The sequence below is a fragment of the Mobula hypostoma genome, chromosome 6 (assembly GCF_963921235.1).
Source record: "Mobula hypostoma chromosome 6, sMobHyp1.1, whole genome shotgun sequence".
In the NCBI taxonomy this organism is placed as follows: domain Eukaryota; kingdom Metazoa; phylum Chordata; class Chondrichthyes; order Myliobatiformes; family Myliobatidae; genus Mobula; species Mobula hypostoma.
Genome location: NC_086102.1, coordinates 71,920,637 through 71,931,087, shown reverse-complemented (window position 1 = coordinate 71,931,087; position 10,451 = coordinate 71,920,637). Strand labels below are relative to the sequence as shown.

The window sequence follows — 10,451 nt, the reverse complement described above, 5'->3', positions numbered from 1 at the left end:
CTACCAAAACTATAATGTAATTCACAACAAAAAACTGTAAAACTTACAGAACAAAAGCTGAAAGTAAGGATTGTAGTACAAAAGAAAGGATAAACTTAATCTAAAGAGGAGTTATGAAAATATTCAAGAAAAGGTCTCCACACCTTATGGAACTTTATGTCCGAACTAGGAAGTGAATAATGAATCTTTTCAAGGTCTAAGTGGGTGAATCTTTTCAAGGTCTAAGTGGGACATAATATCACTAAGCCACTGAGCATAAGTAGATGGGGCAGCATCTCTCCACCTAATAAGAACTAACCATCTAGACAAGAGAGAGGCAAAAGATAATGTTGGACGTTTCGTCGGACTCAAGTGCATGTCTACTTCACCCAAGGTGCCAGAAAGAGCAATCGGAGGGTTAGGTTCTAAGTGGCAATGAAGAATATGAGATTTTTTTAAATTTCAAAATATACTTTATTCAAAAATAAAATTATATACAATAAACCATTCAATAACTTTCCATCCTTTACATACGATTCCATTATAGTCAGTACATATCCATACTTATGGCCACCCACGCGGCCCTCCAGTTGTTCACCTTACCACACTGTTGTTGAGGGGTAAAAAATATGGAACGCTTCATGAATTTGCGTGTCATCCTTGCGCAGGGGCCATGCTAATCTTCTCTGTATTGTTCCAATTTTAGTATATGTGCTGCCGAAGCGAGCACACTAAGATGAGATAGGGTTGAAAACACTTAGCTCCAGAATTTCTCTAGGCTAGGACAGGGCCAGTATATATGGATAAGAGAAACCTCACCCCCTTTACACGGTTCACAAACGGGACTAATATCAGGGTAAAACCGCGATAATTTAGTTTTAGACATATGAGCCTCGTGTACAACCTTAAACTGCAAAGGCAGTGGCGAGCACATAAAGAGGTTGAGTTAACTGACTTAAGAATTGAATCCCAAACCACATCAGATAAGGAGATATTTAAATCATGCTCCCAGGCAGTTCTAATTTTATCGAAGGGGGCACGCCTCAAGGTCACTAACTTATCCGAAATAACTGATATTAAACCTTTACCCAATGGATTGATACAAAGAAACAGGTTCACAAAGTTTTTCTCAGGCATCTCAGAAAAGTTTGATATTAAAGGGTTAATGAAATGTCTAATTTGAAGGTATCCAAAGAAATGAGTATATTAGGTAGGTTAAACTTTACAGACAGTTGTTGAAAAGTTGCAAAACGATTACCTATGAAAAGATCTTCAAAGCGCCTAATACCCTTTCTGTACCAATCATAAAATGTTGAATCCCACATGGAAGGTAGAAAAGATGGTTGTGTAAAATAGGGCTAGAGAGAGAGAAACTATGAAGGCCAGTATATTTTCTGAACTGAGCCCATATTCTCAGAGTATGTCTAATAAGAGGATTAACAATTAGTCTAGGCAAAGGACAGGGAAGTGCGGATCCGAGAAGTGTAGAAATGGAAAGATCCTTACTAGAATTCAACTCCATTGCCACCCATTTTGGGCAGTCAGACTGATTCTGGAAGAAAGGCCAAAAAATAAGGCTGCCTAATAATGTAAATGAAAATTAGGCAGGGCCATACCACCTTCCTTTTTAGATCTTTGAAAGTCAGCTTTATTAAGTCTGGAACATCTGCCCTTCAACAGATAGGATGAAATAACAGAATCTAATGCATCAAAAAAAGCTTTAGAAATAAAAATTGGTAAGGATTGAAATAAATACAAAAATTTAGGAAGGATATACATTTTTCTAACATTAATTGGACCTACCAGAGACATGGACAAGGGTGACCACTGTGTCAGATTCTGTTTTGTCAAATTTAGAAGATTAGTAAAATTTTCTCCAAAAAGATCTTAAAGTTCCTTGTTACTGTAGTACCAAGGAAAGTGAATTGATTATTAACTACTTTAAAAGGGAGGCCATGAAATACTAATGATTGTGCTATTGACTGGAAAGAGTTCGCTCTAATGTAAATTAAGTTTATAACTGGAAAGCTGACTGACTTTATTAAGAAGTGAAAACATTGAGGGTAAGGAGGTAGTCGGGTTTGAAATAAAAAGTAAAATATCATCAGCATAAAGGGAAACTTTATGCTCAACACCTCCCCGCCAAATCCGCATCACTTCAGCACAGCTACGAAACGCAATCGCCAGTGGCTCTATAGCCAAATAGAAAAGTAAGGGACTTAAAGGGCATCTTTAGGGAGGGAGTACATTCTTGCAGGATGTTAGGGATAAATTTGTCCCGGTGAGGAAGATAAAGAATGGTAGGGTGAAGGAACCATGAGTGACAAGTGAGGTGGAAAATCTAGTCAGGTGGAAGAAGGCAGCATACATGAGGTTTCGGAAGCAAGGATCAGATGGGTCTATTGAAGAATATAGGGAAGCAAGAAAGGAGCTTAAGAAGGGGCTGAGGAGAGCAAGAAGGGGGCATGAGAAGGCCTTGGCGAGTAGGGTAAAGGAAAACCCCAAGGCATTCTTCAATTATGTGAAGACAAAAAGGATGACAGGAGTGAAGGTAGGACGGATTAGAGATAAAGGTGGGAAGATGTGCCTGGAGGCTGTGGAAGTGAGCGAGGTCCTCAATGAATACTTCTCTTCGGTATTTACCAATGAGAGGGAACTTGATGATGGTGAGGACAATAAGAGTGAGGTTGTTGTTCTGGAGCATGTTGATATTAAGGGAGAGGAGGTGTTGGAGTTGTTAAAATACATTAAGACGGATAGGTCCCGGGGGCCTGACGGAATATTCCCTAGGCTGCTCAATGAGGTGAGGGAAGAGATTGCGGAGCCTCTGCTAGGATCTTTATGTCCTCATTGTCCATGGGAATGGTACCGGATGATTGGAGGGAGGCGAATGTTGTCCTCTTGTTCAAAGAAGGTAATAGGGATAGTCCTGGTAATTATAGACCAGTGAGCCTTACGTCTGTGGTGGGAAAGCTATTGGAAAAGATTCTTAGAGATAGGATCTCTGAGCATTTAGAGAATCATGGTCTGATCAGGGACAGTCAGCATGGCTTTGTGAAGGGCAGATCGTGTCTAACAAGCCTGATAGAGTTCTTTGAGGAGGTGACCAGGAAGGCAGAGGGTCATGGTGGAGGGAGTACATTCAAATTGGAGGATTGTGACTAGTTGTGTCCCACAAGGATCTGTTCTGGGACCTCTACTTTTTGTGATTTTTATTAACAACCTGGATGTGGGGATAGAAGGGTGGGTTGGCAAGTTTGCAGATGACACAAAGGTTAGTGGTGTTGTAGATAGGGTAGAGGATTGTCGAAGATTGCAGAGAGACATTGATAGGATGCAGAAGTGGGCTGAGAAGTGGCAGATGGAGTTCAACCCGGAGAAAAGTGTGAGGTGGTACACTTTGGAAGGACAAACTTCAAGGCAGAGTACAAAGTAAATGGCAGGATACTTGGTGGTCTGGAGGAGCAGAGGGATCTGGGGTACATGTCCACAGATCCCTGAAAGTTGCCTCACAGGTGGATAGGGTAGTTAAGAAAGCTTATGGGGTGTTAGCTTTCATAAGTTGAGGGATAGAGTTTAAGAGTCGCGATGTAATGATGCAGCTCTATAAAACTCTGGTTAGGCCACACTTGGAGTACTGTGTCCAGTTCTGGTCACCTCACTATAGGAAGGATGTGGAAGCATTGGAAAGGGTACAGAGGAGATTTACCAGGATACTGCCTGGTTTAGAAAGTATGCATTATGATCAGAGATTAAGGGAACTAGGGCTTTACTCTTTGGAGAGAAGGAGGATGAGAGGAGACATGATAGAGGTGTAAAAGATAATAAGAGGAATAGATAGAGTGGATAGCGAGCGCCTCTTCCCCAAGGCACCACTGCTCAATACAAGAGGACATGGCTTTAAGGTAAGGGGTGGGAAGTTCAAGGGGGATATTAGAGGAAGGTTTTTTACTCAGAGAGTGGTTGGTGCATGGAATGCACTGCCTGAGTCAGTGGTGGAAGCAAATACACTAGTGAAGTTTAAGAGACTACTAGACAGGTATATAGAGGAATTTAAGGTGGGGGGGGGTTATATGGGAGGCAGCGTTTGAGAGTCGGCACAACATTGTGGGCCGAAGGGCCTGTACTGTACTGTACTGTTCTATCCTTGATGAGTACCACGTTTAAGGTAAAAAGACTGGGATTGCTGAGAGTCAGTTAAAACAGAAGCGGTGGGACATGAATATAGCAATTTAATCCATGTAGTAAAACTTCATCCAAAATCAAATTTTTCTAAAACCGCGAAAGGTAATTCCATTCTACACGATCGATTGCTTTCTCTGCATCAGGAGTAATAACACATTCAGGAGTCCCAACTGAGGGTGAATATAGGACATTAAATAAGTGCCGTATATTAAAAAAGGAAGGCAATTTTTAACAAAACCAGTTTGATCTTCAGAAATAATAGAAGGTACAATGTTCTCTAATCTACGAGCCAAAACTTTAGCCAAAATTTTAACATCGACAGTTAACAAAGAAATTGGCCTATATGAAGAATACTCTGTTGGATCTTTACCTTTTTTGGCTAAGAGAATGATACATGCCTCGTTAAATGATGCTGGCAATTTACCATGTTTAAACGAATCAGATAGAACTAAAAATAATTGAGACGAAAGCAGTGAAGAAAATGATTTATAAAACTCTGCAGAAAACCCATCAGGTCCGGAAGATTTACCCGACTGCAATGCAGAGATGGCGGAGGATATTTCCTCTAGTGATAATGGCTCATTGAGTTAGGCTTTAAAGTTGGAAGAGAGTGAAGGAATATTTAAACCGTTTAAAAAATGCTTAACAGAGATACTATCATTTGAAGATTCAGAGGTATAAAGTCGAGAATAATAGTTCTTAAATGTATCATTTATTTCAGAATGATTCGAAGTAATGTTCCCATTTTCCATTCGAATTTTTGTAATTTGTTGTTTAGCTTTAGAGCGTCTTAGTTGGTTAACTAAAAACTCACCGTGAATATAAAATTGACTCTTACTTTCAAGAAGTTGGCGTTCAACTAGCTGAGTGGAAATAAGGTCAAACTTAGTTTGAATTTCTACTCCTTTCTTATACGGTTTGGGATTTTTGGTCTGGGCATATAATTGGTCTGTTGCTTTAATTTGACTAATTAAACCTAATCCTCTAAATAGGTCTTTCTTTTCAGATTCACAGTATATGAAATTATTTGACCCCTCAAATATGCTTTCATAGCATCCCAGACAACCTGGGATGAGATTTTAGATGACATGTTAGTACTTTAATAAAAAAGTTATCTGGTCCTTCATAAATTTTACAAAATCATTATCCAACAACAGGGGCAGGTTAAAACGCCAATGTTTATTCATTTGAGGGAAACCAGGGAAATTTATAGACAGGGTAACTGGGGCATGATCCAAAATCAATATATTCTGATAATCACAAGAACGAACAGATGGAGTCAGCTGGTTGTCCATTAAAAAATAATCAATTCTAGTAAAAGTATGATGGACATGTGAAAAAAAGGAATAATCTCTCTCAGTAGGATGGAAAAAATGCTACACATCAGAGATACCACAATTAGAAAGGAAAGAGTGAATAGATAAAGCAGATTTACTAGGAAGTCTAGGAACAAAGGAGGATCGATCCAATACTGGATCTAACCAACAATTTAAATCACCACCCAATATGAGGGAATATAAACTCGAGTCAGGCAATAAAGAGAATAAACGATCAAAAAAGTCCACATCATCGGAATTGGGAGCATAGAGGTTAGCCAAGACTACCCTAGTATTATACAATTTCCCAGACAAATAATAAAACGACCATTTGTATCAGATACTTTGTTGTGAAGCTCAAGGGGAACATTCCGATTAATAAGGATTGAAACCCTCCTGGCTTTAGCCGGAAAGGCAGAATGGAAGTGCTGTCCCACCCACCCAGACATAAGGCGAGAGTTATCAAAACTATGAATATGTGTTTCTTGCAAAAAAGCAATGTCAGCTTTGAGCTGCTTAAGATGTGAAAACACCTTCCTTCTTTTAACAGGATGGTTCAATCCCTTAATATTCCAGTTTATAAAATTTAATGGGCTAACCATTGTCATTTAAAAAAACATAATGGGTAGTAGGCATGGACAAGAACAAACATTCAAATAACCGCTCTGGGGCAAAAGTATAAGACAGGAGAATCAGGACAAAAAAAAAGTCCTGGGTAACAAAGAATCACGAAAGGTTGTATAAATGGTATTGGCACTAGGGAACCCTCCCCACACCCTCTAATCCCAAAACAAGAAAGCTACCAAAGAACAGCAGCAAGCTCTTCAGAAAAAAACTACCCCAAAAACCAACTTCCAGTTTCTGAATATCTACTGAAGCTCCATTTAATTAACAGTTCAAAAAAAAACCCAGAGAGCTTATGCACTATGAATTAAAATTGTACATATAGAAAAAAGAAACAGTTCCATCAAAAAGTATTAGACTTCACTCAAAGTAAAAATCCAGAGTACCATACCCACGAAAAACTGTGAAAAAGAATTCAGTAATTAAAAAATTTAATTTAAAAAGAAAATAAGGGGAAAAAAGCAAACAAAGAAAAAAAGTACTAATTGGCCATTTTAAATAATCAGGTCGAGTCTGAAGGAGTTGCAATGGCAGGGAGACTTTCGATAAATTTCTGAGCTTCTGTAAACCATTTTCTGTCCCCAGCACTAAGAGTTATTCGGAGATGGGCAGAATAATGCAGAGAGGGCCTGAATCCATGATTGTAGAACTCTTTCATAACAACTTTGTACTCGGCGCCCAGCCTCAGAGCTTGAGGAACATAATCTTCAACAATACAAATGGAATGACCCTTATAATGCAATTTTCCTCTCCAATGTGCCTCCATGATCAGTAAGTTTTTCACCTGATATTGATGAAAACAGGGTATAAATGGGCGTGACCTACAGCCTAACTCCGGCTTGGCCAGAAATGTATGGTGAGCTCTGTCTAACCCGGGTGGAGTTGGAAGAGTATCTTTCCCAAAATCTCACAAAGTAAAGAAGAAAAAAATTCAACAGGAGATCCGCTTTCGATAGCCTCTGGCAGACCAAGGATTCGTAGATTATGCCCTCTGCTCCAACCTTTGAGATCAGTTATTTTAGATGTTAACTTGGTGTTATTCTCACTCAAATTAGAGCAAACGGATTCCAGCTGCTGAACACGACATTTTAAATCTTCAGTCTTTGAGTCAAGATGAGAGAGACGTATGGCATGATCCTCCACTTTGGAATTAATTTGATCCAATTTTGACTCCAATGAACTGAAATAAGACTTATATTCAGACTTAAGTTCAGATATAATCTCTTGTTGATGCTGTTCCAAAATGACGATAATGTCGGCAGAGGAGCCAGAGACAGTCACAGAGACTTCTTTTTTCCCCAGCTTTAGAGGGCTTTGAAGCCATTGTAGTACAGGCCTATTCGCAGGCAGGTAGGAGACCAAAAAAAAATTAGCAGTCTGGGGTAAAAAAAGGAAGATAAGAAGTGCGGAGGTAAGAAATTAAACTGAGCGACAGTTTTTAAGTGATTAAACTATCGCCATCTTACCGGAAGTCCCCACACATGGTTTTAGACCAGCAGTCCCCAACCACCAGGCAACGGACCGGTACCGGGCCGCAAAGCATGTGCTACCGGGCCGCGAGGAAACGATATGAGTCAGCTGCACCTTTTCCTCATTCCCTGCCACGCACTGTTGAACTTGAACATAGGGTTGCCAACTGTCCCGTATTTGCCAGGACATCCCGTATATTGGGCTAAATTGGTTTGTCCCATACAGGACCGCCCTTGTCCCATATTTCCCCCGCTAAGGTAGAGCGTTCCTATGAAACCTTTCGTGCCGAAATGGCGTGAAGCGAAGAAGCAATTACCATTAATTTATATGGGAAAATTTTTTGAGCGTTCCCAGACCCAAAAACATATAGTAAAAGCAGGAATGTTATGATAAATACACAGCCTATATAAAGCAGAAATAATGTATGTACAGTATAGTCGGGAAGATGAAGGCAAAACCAATTTGCGGAGAAAAAAATAATCAGCATGTACGCACATGCACAAGGCTTCATGGTCATGGTAGTCTTTCTGGGGTAAACACAAGGGTCCCAGGATTTGATGCTACATTTGTCCCTTATTTGGGAATCAGAAAGTTGGCAACCCTAACTGTAAAAGATGTGTTGAGGTGAGTTTAACCCTACTTGAACATGCTCTCCCCCAGTTGGCCGGTCCGCAAGAATATTGTCAATATTAAATCGGTCCGCCATGCGAAAAAGGTTGGGGATTCCTGCTTTAGACCACCTGGACAACACAAACACCTATGTCAGGATGCTGTTCATCGACCATAGTTCAGCATTTAATACCATCATTCCCACAATCCTAATTGAGAAGTTGCAGAACCTGGGACTCTGTACCTCCCTCTGCAATTGTATCCTTGACTTCCCAACCGGAAGACCGCAATCTGTGTGGATTGGTGATAACATCTCCTCCTTGATGACAATCAACACTGGGCACCTTAGGTGTGTGCTTAGTCCACTGGTCTACTCTCTATATACTCATGACTGTTGGGCTAGGCATAGCTCAAATACCATCTATAAATTTGCTGACAATACAACCATTGTTGGTAGAATCTCAGTGGTGACGAGAGGGCATGCAGGAGCGAGATATGCCAACTAGTGGAATGGTGTTGCAGCAACAACCTGACATTCAGTGTCAGTAAGACAAGGGAGCTGATTGTGGACTTCAGGAAGGGTAAAACGAAGGAACACATATCAATCCTCACAGAGGGATCAGAAGTGGAGTGAGTGAGCAGTTTCAAGTTCCTGGGTGACAAGATCTCTGAGGATCTAACCTGGCCCCAACATATCAATGCAGTTATAAAGAAGGGAAGACAGTGGCTATACTTCATTAGGAGTTTGAAGAGATTTGGCATGTCAATAAATACACTCAAAAACTTCTATAGATGTACCATGGTGAGCATTCTGACAGGCTGTATCACCGTCTGGTATGGAGGGGCTACTGCACATGACCAAAAGAAGCTGCAGTGGGTTGTAAATTTAGTCAGCTCCATCTTGGGTACTAGCCTACAAAGTACCCAAAGAAATCAACTGAAAATGGATTACTGTAACAGATCACTTTAAGTAATCTTTAATTGTAACTTATTAGCATTACATTAGTATTACACTCATTAGCATTAATTAGTATCACTGACTGTTTACATTTTAATATTCTTTCATTTTAGAAGGCAATAAGAATATTGAATTGGGAAATCCATTGCTTCCTACGCCTGGAGAATGGTAATAACTATGATGTCTGGAATTGCATAGTTTTTGCTTATTTCAAATAAAACACTTATTTTGTGCTGTTACACAGAAGGTTTCATTACAATAGAGAAGCTGATATCTGAGAGAAAGGTTAATGTTTATTTATGAGAGAAGTAAATCAATTGCATACCAGGTAATCAATTTGAATTAATGTGAATATGTCATTCTCACAATATACTGTATACATAAAGACACATTTAACACGGGGAGCTAGTTACATTGCACTAACTAGAAACAAAGCTTTTTTATTTAAATGATATTGTTTATTTTCAGAATATCTGTATATAAAATACAGTACCATAAATGCACATCTTTCTTTATATTTATTGTTCCATCAAATCAAGAGATTCTACTTACAATGCATGAATGCCACTCTTGTTTTCTCTTTAAACAATATGCCCAAGAAGTGATTGAGAGGCTGTTACATCAGACCCAGTTCCTCCGTGTACAGGGGCAGCTAGACTATAATGTGGTCCTCCCCGACTAGGTCTTTGTGGTGACTGCACTTCTCCTTCAGCTCCTTTTCCTACACCCTGGAATGTGCTGTATCTAATTATCATATTTCGCCTTAGTCAGTCTATACCTTTCTTTCATACGCATTCATTAAAACATCTACTGGAAATGATAAATACAAGAGATTCCCTAGGGTCTCGTCCTGAAATGTTGACTGTTTCTTCCCCTCCACAGATACGGCCTGATTGGCCGAGTTTCTCCAGCATTTTGTGTGTGTTGCTGGATATGTTAAGCCTCTAGTTTAAGTCCTCTGCGTGAAAGTTATTTTCACATTCTCACCTTATATTAGAAACATAGAAAACCTGCAGCATAATACAGGCCCTCTGGCCCCAAAGCTGTGCCAAACATGTCCTTACCTTAGAAATTACCTAGGCTTAACCATAGCCCTCAATTTTTCTGAGCTCCATCTATCTGTCCAGGAGTCTCTTAAAAGACCCTATCATATCCACCTCCACCACTGTTGCCAGCAGCCCATTCCATGCACTCACCACTCTCTGTGTAAAAAACTTACTCCTGACATCTCCTCTGTATCTGCTTCCAAGCGCCATAAAACTGTGCCCTCTCGTGCTAGCCATTTCAGCCCTGGGAAGAAGCCTCTGACT

General features: G+C 39.9%; 1 non-coding gene across 1 annotated transcript; it reads right to left on the bottom strand.

Annotated features, from left to right (window-relative positions):
• Positions 1–602: 602 nt before the first annotated feature.
• Positions 603–709, bottom strand: LOC134348806 (U6 spliceosomal RNA). The gene has a single exon (XR_010018483.1). It is a non-coding gene; the product is annotated as a U6 spliceosomal RNA (small nuclear RNA).
• Between the last annotated feature and the right edge of the window lie 9,742 nt (positions 710–10,451).